The following is a 14205-nucleotide window of genomic DNA, read 5'->3' on the forward strand; positions in this document are numbered from 1 at the left end:
TTTCCTCGAATCAATCGGTTGTTTTGGTACTTAACAGTTCAACCATTTAAAAACAGTTTTCAATCTTTTCCTCAAAACACCTAAGTATAAACAATCGGTTGTTTCGATAAAACAATCGGTTGTTTTAACTTAGTTTGAAAACATTTTACTTTCACAAAGATTGAGAATGCTAATGCTTTAGATGTAATCAAAGGGTGGATTACAACATATAAACTACCCCAGAACTAAGCTAAACCAGCACAGCAACATCAAGCACAGTCAAGGCTTCAACATCCTTTAAAGGATTTGGATTCTTCAAAACTTGAATACCACTTGGTTCAACAGGGGTCATATAAGCTTGAGACTCTGGAGGGAGGCCCCATCCCGAGCACTTGGAACGCGATAAATTTGAAGTTTTATTTTAGCTAAAAACTTTATACAGTGTACAGTTCAAGGGGACACTCTTTTTCCCTTACGGGGGTTTTTTAATGAGGTCACCCAAGTAAAAATCAGTTTGAGCATACATTGTCTTCAGTTTTCCTTATTATGATGTAAAGAAACGCTAAGAGGAAATGACGTGGTTCAGTAAGAAACAAACCCGTCGCCTTGATGTTTAGACACCTCAGCAGGAGTGACGCAAATATCTCCTCTGGGCGTGGGCACCAAGGGTGCAAACCGCCTCGAACGTTTATGTTAAACCAAGTGGTGTTCAAGCTTTGAAGAATCCAAACCCCTTTGAAGGATGTTGAAGGCTAGGTTGTGCTTGTTGTTGCTGAGCTGTCTTAGAAAGGATCTGGGGTAGATTGTTTATGTAATCCACTCTTGATTGAATCCAAAACATAGGAATTCTCAATCTTTTTAAGAGAAAAGTGTTTTTCAAGCTAAGTGAAAAACAACCTGTTGTTTTGTCGAAACAACCGATTGTTTTATACTTAGGTGTTTTTAGAAAAGGTTGATAATTTTTTTTCAAATGGTTGAGCAATCAAAACCAAAACAACCGATTGATTCGAGGAAACAACCGATTGTTTATTTTGGTACCGTAACAAAAAAATGGTTTGTGCTTTGATTGAGCATTAAATGATTTTCTAACTGATTACACTCCAGTTTTTAATGCTTTGACCAATCTTTAAATGCAATGAAAAGTTTGTTAAGATTTAATAACAGACAACAACTTTGATATATACAGAAAAACATATTTGAGTTTTTCAACTTACTGATTTTGAGTTTTTGAAAAGTTGAGATTGCTTAGAGATTGAGTTTGATCAAAGAGTGTGAGATAGGATTTTCTCTTGTATTGATTTCAGATTTGCTTCGGTAACAAGTGTAATCCTTGTATCTGTTCAAAGAATCTTTGTGTGTTTGCTGAGAAGTGATGTGTGTTCTTGAGGGAATTAAGATCAGCATTCTTAGTGTTGGTGTGTTGACCAAGAGAAGTGTGTGTCTTGAGGGGATTAAGGTCACTTTCTTGGTTGTGTTGTAAGTGATCTAGGTTTGATTGCTTATTGGTATTCCTCAGTGGTTTTTTGAGAAGACTGGATGTAGCTCTAGGTTTAGAGTGAACCAATATAAATCTCTGTGTGCATTTTCTCTATCCCTTAACTCTTTAAATTCAGTTTTTATATTTGTAAACTGGTATAAACAACCGATTGTTTCTGCGAAACAACCAATTGTTTTTTCTGGTGCTGTGCTTTTAGCTTTGTGTTTTGAAAAACTGATTTCTTAATGAAGATATTCTCGAAGTAATTTCATTCTTGGCTTAAAAGTTTGCGAAAACCCTCTTTAAACAATTCACCCCCCCTCTAGTTTAAAGCCATACATTCTAACAGTTTAGACACCCCGAAGGGGAGTGGCGGGGGGCGCACTCTTTGGGCGTGGGCGTTGAGTGCGAAAGGTAAGCATAACCCAGTTAAAATTCAGGTGTCTTGTCCCTGGGTGGGAGTTAAGGGATTCCTTCGGGATGCCTCCTCCCCAGGTGAGAGCGACAAGCCCCCGGTCGCCCTGATGTTTAGACACCTCGCAAGGAAGTGGCGGGGGGCGCTTCCTTCGAGCGTGGGCATCAGGCAGAAAGGAAGTTCTGAGTAGTGGAGAGCCAAGTGCCTTGGTGCAGATACACGCCAGATAGGAGGAGCGTTATCCTTCGGGAAACCTTCTCCTTAGGCGTAAACGCCAAGTCCCTGGTCATCTTGGTGTTTAGACGCACCGGGGACGATACGACACTGCTTTTAGCAGGCCTCTCCTCGGGCGTGGGCACCAAGTGCAAGAGATAAGGACTAGTTGCCTTGGTGTTTAGACACACCGGGGACGATACGACACTGCTTCTAGCAGGCCTCTCCTCGGGCGTGGGCACCAAGTGCAACTTTGTCCCAGTGTCTAGACACACTGAGGACAAAACGGCCCTACTTTTAGCAGGCCTATCTCGAGTGTGGGCACCAAGTACGAGTAAGTAGGCTTCGGCCAAGATAAGTCCTCATTTGCCTTTGAGCGACGTCGAGGCCAGTAATACCTTCGGGGGAAGGCGCCTCAGGGCCACGAAGGTTAAGCGAAGATCAAGATAAGAGATTCCTACGAGTTAAGAAGAGGAAGGGATCGGGAGCAAGCGAAAGGTATGCACGTTTGACTTCGTAAGAAAGATAAAAGCGCGTGCTGCCTATAGTTCGAGAAAGAAAGTAAGCTAAGCGAAGTGAAATCAAAGGTAAATAGTAGAAACACCTTTGAAGCAGTGAATAAGCATATGAAGCAGAAGGTGCAAGTAAGAATAGATAAAGATAAAGTTAAACGTCGACATAAGAGTTAAGCATGTTCGGGAGGTTACAGGGTTAAAGAAGAAAGACTAAGACAAGTTAAAGGGACGAGGCACTATCTTGTCGTCAGCCACATGGTTGTCCGGGGTGAAGAAAGCAATGTCCACCTCAGGGTGCTTGCAAGCCACCTGAGCCAGGGCATCTTCAAACCCAGTGCCATAGGCCTCTGCGCCATCAGTTAAGAGTTCTGCCTTGACCTCCTTAGCTTTTTCAACATGAGCAGCAAGGGCTTCGGTTTTCTCTTTCAGTGCTTGTTGGCAGGTGGCCAGCTCACCTTCAACCTTGCCCAGAAGTACTTCGCGGGTCACCAATCGCCCCTCAAGGTTGGTTATATTTTCTTCTTTCTCCTTGAGGGTATCTTTCAGATCAGCTAGTTCTACCCGCAAAGGCACCACCTTGCCCAAGAGAGTGGCGTACTCCTGTCCCGCTCATGGAGTTTTCTGTTGGCCTCACGCTCAGCGTCGCGAACCACCCTCAGCTCCTCGTTGAGAGTGTTCTCTTTTTTAAGGAAGTGCTGCCCTAACCGAGCCATTTCTTCCTTCAGCTTAACCACCTCGCTCACCACGGCTTGGCGCTGGTCCAGCTCTTTTTTCAGTTTGGCCACTTCGTCAGCCAGGGCCAGTTTTTCCTTAGCAGTTTGCTCTCGGTGTTTATGGAGTCGAGCAAGGTAGCTCCCAAGGATGCAGTGTACACTTTCGGCCAACGCATCTTCAGTTTCTAAGTTCTCAGATTCAGCCTGCCGCCAACCCCTTGGAGTTGTTGAATGGCGCGGGGGAGCTCAGGGGCAGTTGCGGGAGTGGGCTCAGCCGAAGTCTCCACCGCCTCCTCGAGAGCAAGATGAGGTGGAGGGGAGGGGGACCTCGGGGGTTCGTCGTGCGCACCGCTGGGGGCTTGGCGGAAGAAGAATGGGAGGTGGCCACCCTGTTGGTTTTTCTCCTCTTAAAGGCAGGACCCCCAACAGATTCTTCTTCCTCGTTAGATTCGATATGCACCACACCCTCGTTTCCTCCCAAAGGGGTTGGAGGTGAGGCAACTCTAACCGTGGCCAGGGGGATAGCCTCGATTGGAGCTGGAGAGTTATGGGCATCCTTTGGGGTGTCAGGGGTGGGGCTCGCCGGGGTTGTTGCAGTTGAAGGCATAGTGGTGGAAGTAGGAGGTGTAGAAGGACCTGCCTTGCCGGCAGCGCCATCGCGAGCCAAGAGTCCAGTAAATCTAGCACGCTTTTCTTCGTTCATCACCATGACTGCACCAGGAGAAGCAAGTTAAAGGCATGTATAGTTAAAAATGAACGAGAAAGATAAAACATGCATAGTTAAAGGTGCATGAGAAAGTTATGCAGAGCATGTGGTTAAAGGAATGATGAAGGAAACCCATACCCAGGTATTTGGCAAGGGCGGCGAGGTCGTGCCCATGCTTGATTATTTCAGCAGTATTGAAGATCATACCCAGGCTAGCCAAGACCTGGCATGTTTCGCGGCTAGTTAAGGAGAGCTCGTCCAGAGTTTTAGCCTTGCTAAATTTGATCTCCTCCACCCAGTATAGGGGAAAGCCATCAAGAGTCGTGCGATCGTGGTCAGAGGCGCACACTCTGAAGAATTTCCCTCTGAATCCCTTCTAGGATTGCTGGAAGAGGGAAAAGAGCACCCTCCCAGTTACGCCACTGAGGCTCACGCAGAGGTTGCTCCCAGGGCTCTTTGCTTTAAAGAAGTGGAGGAAGACATCCACTGAAGGGGAGAGGCGAAGAGAGAAGGCCCTGATGAATGCCCAACTATTGGGGTGTAGTTGGGCAGGGGCCACATTCAACTCCGTAAGTAGCTCCCTCTCAAAGCTGTTGAAGAGGAGACGTTGCCCTACGCGTTTGTAGACAGTTTGATAGAAAAAGAAAAAGGGTTCCCCGTTGTTGGAACGGTTGTCCACGCAAACAGGTTCACTAGGAACGCAGGGGCGAACAGAGATGTAAGCATCATCGTCCCTCCCAAACGCTCTCCCTATGGGTTCGCTTTTGATATGGTCCTTCCAATCTTCAGTCGAAGTGAGGGTTGAGGACTCAGCAAGAAGCCTATCAGAGGCCCAAGAGTAGGACTCTCTGTAGTTTACAAGTGGAGGTGGAGGGTTGGCAGTGGTCTTTGTTCGCGCCATGGACGAAGAAGCTAGAAAAAGAAAGGACAAAGGTTCAGCAAGGGGGGCTATGGTGTCAAACTACGGGAAACCCAGAAAATCCTACCCACGTGAGAAAGTTCAGAAAAACAGGGGAACGAAGAAATGCAGAAATTTAAACAGACCCAGGCAGTTCAATAGAGCATAATATCGAATGATAAGAGCAATGATCGGAGCAAAATGTTACCTTTGATGGTTGATCAGGGGAAAGTCTCGAGCTTGGAGGAAGACGAAAGGTAGGGAAACGCGAGGAAGAAGAAGAAGCTTGAGAGAGAAGTTGGCTTGATGGAACAGTGAAGTGGAGCGTATGTTTCGAAGTGTCTTAACGTAAACAAGAAGCGCAAACGACATTAAGACTCAGCCGTTGGATCGTGCCACGTGTAAGTTGTCTAAACGTGGGCAGAGAAAAGCTTTAGTGCACAGTACGCGTCCAATCGTTGAGCGCCACGTAAGGCAATCAGTTATGGAATGCCACGTAAGATCACCGGGCGTGGCCTCAAAGAGATGTGAGAGCGTGGCCCCACGAGTTGAGTGGGCGTGGGCTCAGAGGTATGACTGGGCGTGGCCTTAGTCTTTTCGCTGAACAGTTGTCAGCTTAAGACTGGGGGGCTTGTGTACCAACCCATCCTCGGGCGTTGACCAAAGTCAACACTTGGTAGGACCCATCAGGGGCACAGTGAGGTGTGAAGGGGGGTCGACCAGGCCTTGGGCGTTGACTGGGTTCGGACCAAGAAGTGCTTACAGTTGGGTGGTACCACCCCCCGATACCCACGGGTGGGAGTGACCATGGAGGGGGTGGCACGAGTAGGAGGCGGCACGGTAGGGGCGTGGAGGCCTTGGGCCTTGGTACCCCGAAAGAGTAATAATAGAAGAGAGAAGTGGTTTCCAAGCCACACCCCCAGTACCAGCAGGGAGAGACCCAACTCGCGGAGTATCTGTGCATGAGGCGTGGGAACGCGGCAGTACGGGCCATCGTTAGAGAACCACTGGGACAGATACGACCCATGAGAGGGCCACGTCCCAGGGGATACTCTACATGCATGGTACGTGAGGAGGGCAGAAATACTCCCAGGGTGAGTGACTAGAAGTTGGGGCGCATGAGTTGGCACCCATGTAGTCACCCCCCGCGCCAGATGCACTTCGAGAAGGGAGACTTACATGCTGGAATTTCCCTAAGTTGGGTTACAGCGTTGTAAGGTCACCCGCGCAGAGTTACGCTTAAGTCAGAAGGAGACACGTGGCAGAAGCACTGAAAAGGTATATAAGTTCTCGTTGTCAGCAAGTTAAGGGAGGTTTTCACGTTTTCAGTCATTTGGACGTTTTCACGTTTTCAGTCATTTGGACCTTTTAGACTTTGAGTCATTTTACGCTTACGCACTATACGCACGAGTGACTTGAGAACGAGAGAGAAAACAGTTAGAATTCAGTTACGCACCTTCTGAACACGGTGTCTGTGGTGTTCTGATACGGAGGTGCACGGTGTTTACTGACTTGAGCGTCGGAGTGCAAACGGCCGCGATGGCGCCCTTTGTTCTCTCTGTTTCAGGTATTCACGGCGGCGAAGGGTGGAGATTTGGAACAAAGACGAAGGAGTCCTTGATACGCAGCTTGAAGCTACGCACGAAGAACAATCTGGGCAACCGGCAGGAACAAGAATTGTACTAGAATTGTGATAAATCTAACAAATACTTTTTAAATTGGACACTTCACAAATACGTGTCCTACATGTGTCATATGAGTGTCGGTGTCCGATACGAGTATCGGACACCAACACGCCATTTAAGAGGAGTGTGTGTGAGCTTCATAATGTTCTAAAAAATCACATTTAATTAACTTTTAACTCATTTTTAATATAAAATTTTCATGGATATTGTATAAAAAAATTCTTACAAAATGAGGAAATTAATAAGAAATTTTCATTGAATTAATTGTGTGAACCAATGAACAGAACCTGGGATGATAATCTTATGCACCAAAATCATTTAGAATTTTTTTTTATTTGTTGTCTATTTTTATCAAAATTAAAATAATATATAATTAACTAAATATTACTGTTTAAAAAATTGAATGATAAAAACAATGAAATAATTATTGAAAATATTGGTGATATTTTAAGATTTATAAAATTATGTTTTGAGTTTAATGTAATAGATATCAATGAAAGTTAATATTTATCTCAAGTAATATATATATTCAAAATAATTTAAACGTAAAATCTTACATGTCAACGCTTATGGCTTACTGTTTGTGTGATTTTTCTTCTTGGTGTAAGATGCATCAACAAGGTAGAAAGGTTAGCTTCATTTTTTTATAGAAAAATAGAATTGTGACACAAATAAAATTAATAAATTAGGAAAAATAATTTTATTTTATTATTAAAATAATATAATTAATATATAATATTTAATTAATCACATTATTTTTGTTACATAGCACATTTCATAAAAGTTTCTCTCCTCTTATCTGTAATTAAAGTGTAGTTTATGATTTTAAAGGAATTGTATTTATATTAGTTTAAAAAGAATTAAAGCTACATAATAAATATAATTATTATCCTAATGTTAAGCATGTAAAATTTGTCTACACGTCTTATCTTTAGCTTTCTAGTGGTCGAATTATTCAACAATTTTTTTATTATTGTTACATCTTGAAATTCATTATCTTATATTCATAGTATATTTACACATTTCAAGCTTTTTCTGAGTGACCACCTTAATAAGTAGGTTTGTTGCCTTATTATTAGTGTGAATCGTCACACATTCAATATTTGTTATCTATCATATATGATGTATTTAATGAAAGTGAATATAAATGCGTTTCTTGTTAAAATGATACATAGAATTTGTACTCGAGTCAAAAATATTTTGATTATCATAATATATCATATAATTATTTTGTTTAATCAAGGTCTTGGAGAAAATACTTTAATCATAATATTTATTTTTTAGTTTCAGTTGTTGTTATATACTTTGTTTTTGTTGTGGTTAAGGCAATCTGCAACCTTGATTCTTAAGGTATGATTCCCCTTACAAAAATATGATAAATCTTAATGTAAATTTCCTACCATCAAGATCCGCATCGATGTTAGCATCTATATAAGTTTTTAAGATTGAAGCAACTCCTTCATAACACAAACACATCTTAGATGTACCTTTAGATACATACAAATCCATTTAACTTCTTCCCAATGCTCCATTCTAGGATTTGAGAGGTATCTTCTTACTACTCAACATGAGTTATATCTAGCCTCGTGTACACTATTACATACATCAAGCTTTCAACTACTAAAGAATAAGGAACTTATCACATTTCATTCATTTCCTCTTTGAATTGGGACACGACTTCTTTAAACTTGGAGTGATTAGCATGCTCGCTTGCTAAACTTACAAATGGTTGGCTTACTAACTTGGACTTCTCTATATTAAACTTTTAAATCATTTATTCAACATACCTCTCTTGGAACAACCACAACTTTTGTACTTTCTTATCCACATAAATGTGCATGATATGAATATGCTAAGTTAGTCCTAAGTCTTTCACATCAAAAGACTTACAAAATTTCTCTTTCAAAAGTTTTATCTATGATACACATTTTCCAACTATTAACATGTCATCTACATACAATAAAACTTTTAAAAAGTGTCATACTAGAAACTTCTAAAAATACACACATTGATCTACAAATGTTCTCATATAACCTTAACTCACAATGAAAGAGTTAAATTTCTTATACCATTGTCGAGGTATTTTCTTAAGACTGTAAACTCTTCTTCAATTTACACACAAGATTCTCTTTCCCTAGAACCTCAAAACCTTTACATTGTGTCATGTACTTTTCTTCATGCAAGTCACAATGAAGGAATGTAGTCTTCACATCCATTTTTTCAAGTTCTAAGTTTAGACTAGCAATCAACCCAAGAATGACATGTATTGATGCCATCTTTACCACATGCGATAAGTTTTCATTAAAATCAATTTCTTTCTTATGGAGAAATAATTTAACCACCAGTCGCATTGTGCTTTGTGACCTTTCCATTACTATCTTTCTTGATCTTGAACACCCATTTATTCTTCTTTCCTATGACGATCTCAACTAAGTCATATAAATAATTCTTTTGTAAAGAACTCATCTCATATTGTATATATCTTGTAGCCATTTCTTCTTATCTGGATGGGATAATAATTCTTTGATCCTTTTGAATCTCCTTCTTTAGTGAGAAGATGATGATTATTCTACAGAAAGTGCATCGCGTTGTCAGAAGTAATAATTTGTCCCTAAGAACGGATATCGAACTCACAAGGAACACTTGAATAATCAAGTAAAAAAATCACTAAATGTAAAATAGAATAATAAAAGTTTGTTGTGATTTTTTATGATGACAATGATTAATAAGAAAACAAGTCAAAGAATTTGTTGCTTCAATTGGAAAAATAGGGATTGGGGTTCATCTTCCTCACTATTTTGTATTCTGATTAGCATGACAATATTGTGTCCTTTGATTGATATTTATGCCTGTATAAAAATCATTTATATCAATTCATCGCATATCAAAATTATTAAGATGCTTCCTAAATATCGATTCCTTGCATATTTATAAAAACAACTTATCATTAAGATTAGTCGTTGATAGTTATTAACATTTCAAATATATTCATAGCATTCAAATATGTTAAGCATTATCGTTTGGGTCAGAACCTTAGAAGTACTTTCCAGTCAAATCTAAGTTTCAAGATCATGCAAAACCCAATATTACAAACAAAACAATAATACCAATCATCAATCAAGAACAAAATATTATGTTTAGATATCACCTCAATGCATGAGAGTTTGAACAGATTACTCTGAATCCCAAAGGGTAGACTTAGCCACACATGATGCCTGTTACAAGCAGGGAGAGAAAGAAAAGAAGATTCTAGATGTTTCTTCTTGACGGCCTCCTCTAGAGTTTTCTAACACCTTCTATTCTCCCATTTGGATTACAATTCACTCAATGGTGTTTTCCTCTCAATCACCGATGTCTAGGGTTGTGCCTCAAGCCTCCTATTTAACCTATTTTTCTTGGGTTTAAGTGACATCTCGCTTGGGGGCTAATGGGCTTACCTGGGCGAGTTTTACGCAAAAAGACCCAACACTTATGGAACAATCTCACTTGAGCGAGATCCATTGGTGGTTTCTGGCTTGAGCGAGTTTGGGTGAGCTTTGGTGAGTGTTGGTGCATTCCAACTTTCCCTTTTTAGCTTTGTATCCTTTTGCCCAATCATCTCCATTTTACCCTGAAATTCTGAAATTAACACAAATTTGGGAATAAATCTTTCTTATTTAAATTAAAATCACAAAATATGTAAAAATGTATAATTTCATAAATTAAGGGTTATTTTATACTTGTTTTATCAATTAATACCCATAAGTGTCTATATTTTAATATGAAATATTACTGAAATTTGGCATTTATCAACTCTCCCAACTTAGAACCTTGCTTGACCTCAAACAAAGTAAATGAATATATTTGAATTTAAATATCAAAACAACTTAATTCACTAAACAACATATTAAATTAGAAACTTATGATGCTTCCAAATTCAAATATAGAAAAATATAGATACAATCAACTTTCAAGATAAAATCAAAACAAATAAATGACAATTCATCAAGGAATTTCTTCTCATATGCTCACAGGTAAGTGTTTCTCCCTATTTTCACTGAATCATAACAAATCACAGTTGCTTTTCATTTCATCTTCATTTCAGAAACATATCAGAAACAGGAATATTGAGGTCTTTTACAGGGTTATAATGAGGTTGGGCTTCCAAAATGTATTGGTTTTTCAGATAACAAAATGCACATTTTAAAGAAGAAGAACATACCTACAATCCAATTATAACACATATGTGTTATCTAATCACCATTTTCTTTTGACTTCACACTTTTCCTCATTTTCTTTCTAATTTTTCATTATTTTTAACATGAATTTCTCTTTCTTTTTCTTTCCTTTTTTCTTTCTTTCTTTCTTTTTCATCAATAGGAATAAATTCTTCTTATTTCCAACTATACGAACTTTCAACATTTAGAACAAACCATTCCATTTTCTATATATATTGCATCTATGTTCTCCTTCCTTAAACATGCCAAAGGGTAGAAAATATATCATTAAAGGTTTAGGGTGAAATAATAACAAAAATTCTTGGCTCAAAGGGGATAAAAAATGAATTTTAATACGATAAAAGTTAGCTATTTGGCCCTGAGTTCGTAATAATTAGCATAAATGCCTCAATAATCTTCATGCTCTTTTATGATGTAACAAAAAATAAAAATTAAGCAACCACAACTGTCAATTCATCAGTAATTGGTGTCATTCCTTATGTTTTTGTCATTCTCTATTCTAATCATTCATCATGTTAAATTTTCATGTATCACAATTTCAACTATATTTGAATAGAGATTCAATCATCTTTTCTTTTCTAACATGTGTCTTTCCTTTTTTTTCACGATTCAATTTTAATATTCCAGTTCTTTTTTATTTAAGAAAAATAAAATTAGAAAACCAATTAAATTAACTCCTTCTCTTTTTTTAATGAGCACGAGGATATGATAAATCTTTTTCAAGCCTCTCTCCTTATTTTCACTTTTTCCTTTTATCTTTTCCTCTTCACTTCTTTTCTTCTCTCTTTCTTTCTCAACTCTCTCCCCCTCAGTCTCATTTTTTCCTTTCTTTTTTCAGCCACTACATTATTACTATCCCTTTCTCTTGTTATTCTACCATTTTCAAATGCAATTTTATTGCAATGCTCTTTTGGGTTGGTTTGGACGTTGGCTGAAAACTGGTCACTTTGTCTCTCTGCTAATTGTTTGGCAAAATTTCCCACCTGAATTTCTATATCTCTGATTGCCACCATATTATTCTCTTGACTTGCCATAGTAGCTTCCATGGATTTTTCCAAGGCATCTTCAAATTTATTCAGTCTTTCAGTAACTGAAGGATATAGGGGTTGTTGTTGTTGTTGGAAAGGACCTTGCTTATTGGATGGACCACTATCTTAATTCCACCCAAAATTTTGATTCTAATTGCTTCTCCAACCTTGCAAATAATTATTATTATTGGAGAAACCACCTTGCTTTCCCTGATTACTCATGTAATTGACCTTTACTTCAGATAAGTTGTTTTGATAGAAATAGTGACCATTGGGATGATCGCCTCCACAAAAATCACACCTGATTAAATAACTATGGCTCTGAGATAATTGCACGACTTGTATTTGTAAGGGCAATTTAGCTATTTGTGCAGTTAAAGTCTCAATTTGTTGTGTCAAAACTTTATTATGAGCCAAGAGTGCATCTCAAGTATTCAACTTTAACAACTCTTTCTTTTAAATACTTTGTCTATCATGTTGGCCTTCATAATTAGTTTATGCCAATGCATCAATAATCCTTGTCGCTTGTTCCACATCAACAACCATCATTGTGCCGCCAGCTACAACATCTATGAGCATCTTAGTGTTAGATCTGAGACCATTAAGAAATATGCTCAGTTGAGCAATATCTTCAAATCCATGATTTGGACATTTTCTCAACATCATTTTGAATCTCTCCCATGACTCAAAGAAAGCTTCATCTGCTCCTTGTCTCTCTTTTGTTTTTGTCTTTTTGTTTCTTTTAGCTACCCTTTCAATCTCTACTTCAAATAATAATTGGTCTTTGGGAGTTTGACATTTTAATATCATATAAAACAACTAATTCAAGGGTTAACACAAGGATTCACTAGCAGTAACATTTTTTTTTCTAAAAATTTAAAAATAAACAAAATAAAATTAGTTAAAATTAAATCTGAAAATAAAACAAATAAAAGTAGATCTGCAAATTAAAATAAACAAAAATAAAAACAAATTTGTAACAAAAATAAAACAAAAAACAGTAAACAATTATAAACACAATAAACAAATATAAACAAAAATAAAAACAGTTAGAATATTCACAATATTTAGGAATTTATACTAAAAAATTAAACTGTTCTCCAACAACGGTGCCAAAAACTTGATGACTATTCTACGGAAAATGCATCGCGTTGTCAGAAATAATAATTTGTCTCTAAGGACAGATATCGAACCCACAATGAACACTTGAATAATCAAGTAAAAAATTCACTAAATGTAAAACAAAATAATAAAAGTATGTTGATATTTGTTATGATGACAATGATTGATAAGAAAACAAGTCAAAAAGTTTGTTGTTTCAATTGGGTTCATCTTCTCACTCTCTTGTACTTTGATTACCATGACAATATTGTGTCATTTGATTGATATATTGATGTCCGTATAAAAATCATTTATATTGATTCCTCGCATATAAAAGTATTAAAATGTTTCCTAAATATCGTTTCCTCGTATATTTGTAAAAGCAACTTATCATTAAGATTAGACGTTGATATTAATTAACATTTCAAATTTATTCCTTGCGTTCAAATATGTTAAGCATTATCGTATGGATCAGAACCCTATAGGTACTTTCCAGTCAAATCTATGTTTAGAGATTATAGAAAACCAAGCATTACAAACAAAATAATAATACCAATCATCAATCAAGAACAAAATATTATGTTTGGATATCACCTCAATACATAAGAGTTTGAATATATTACCCTCAATCCCAAAGGGTAGAATTAGCCACACATGATGGTTGTTACAAACAGGGAGAGCAAGAAAAGAAGATTCATGATGTTTCTCCTTGACGGCTACCTCCTCTAAGATCTTCTAACACCTCTTATTCTCCCAATAAGATTACAACTCACTCAATGGTGTTTTCCCCTCAATCACTGATGTTTGGGGTTGTGCCTTAAGCCTCCTATTTAACCTAATTTGTTTGGGCTTAAGTGACTTCTCACTTGGGCGTTAATGGGCCCGTCTAGGTGAGTTTTATGTAAAAATGGTGGTGTCTGGCTTGAGCAAGTTTGGGCGAGCTTTGGTGAGTGCTGGTGTTCCAACTTTCCCTTTTTAGCTCTGTATATTCTTATTTTTGTCCCCATCATATCCATTTTTCCCTAAAATCCTGAAATTAACACGAATTTAGGAATAAATCGTTCTTATTTAAATTAAAATCACAAAATATGTAAAAAAATAATAATTTCATAAATTAGGAGTTATTTTATACTTATTTTAGCAATTAATACCTATAAGTGCCTATATTTTAATAGTAAATATTATTGAAATTTGACACTTATAAGAAGAATATATTGTAATTCTAAATACCTATAAGGAATCCTACCTTTATATAATT

This window comes from Phaseolus vulgaris, chromosome 5 (genome assembly GCF_000499845.2).
Source record: "Phaseolus vulgaris cultivar G19833 chromosome 5, P. vulgaris v2.0, whole genome shotgun sequence".
NCBI lineage: Eukaryota > Viridiplantae > Streptophyta > Magnoliopsida > Fabales > Fabaceae > Phaseolus > Phaseolus vulgaris.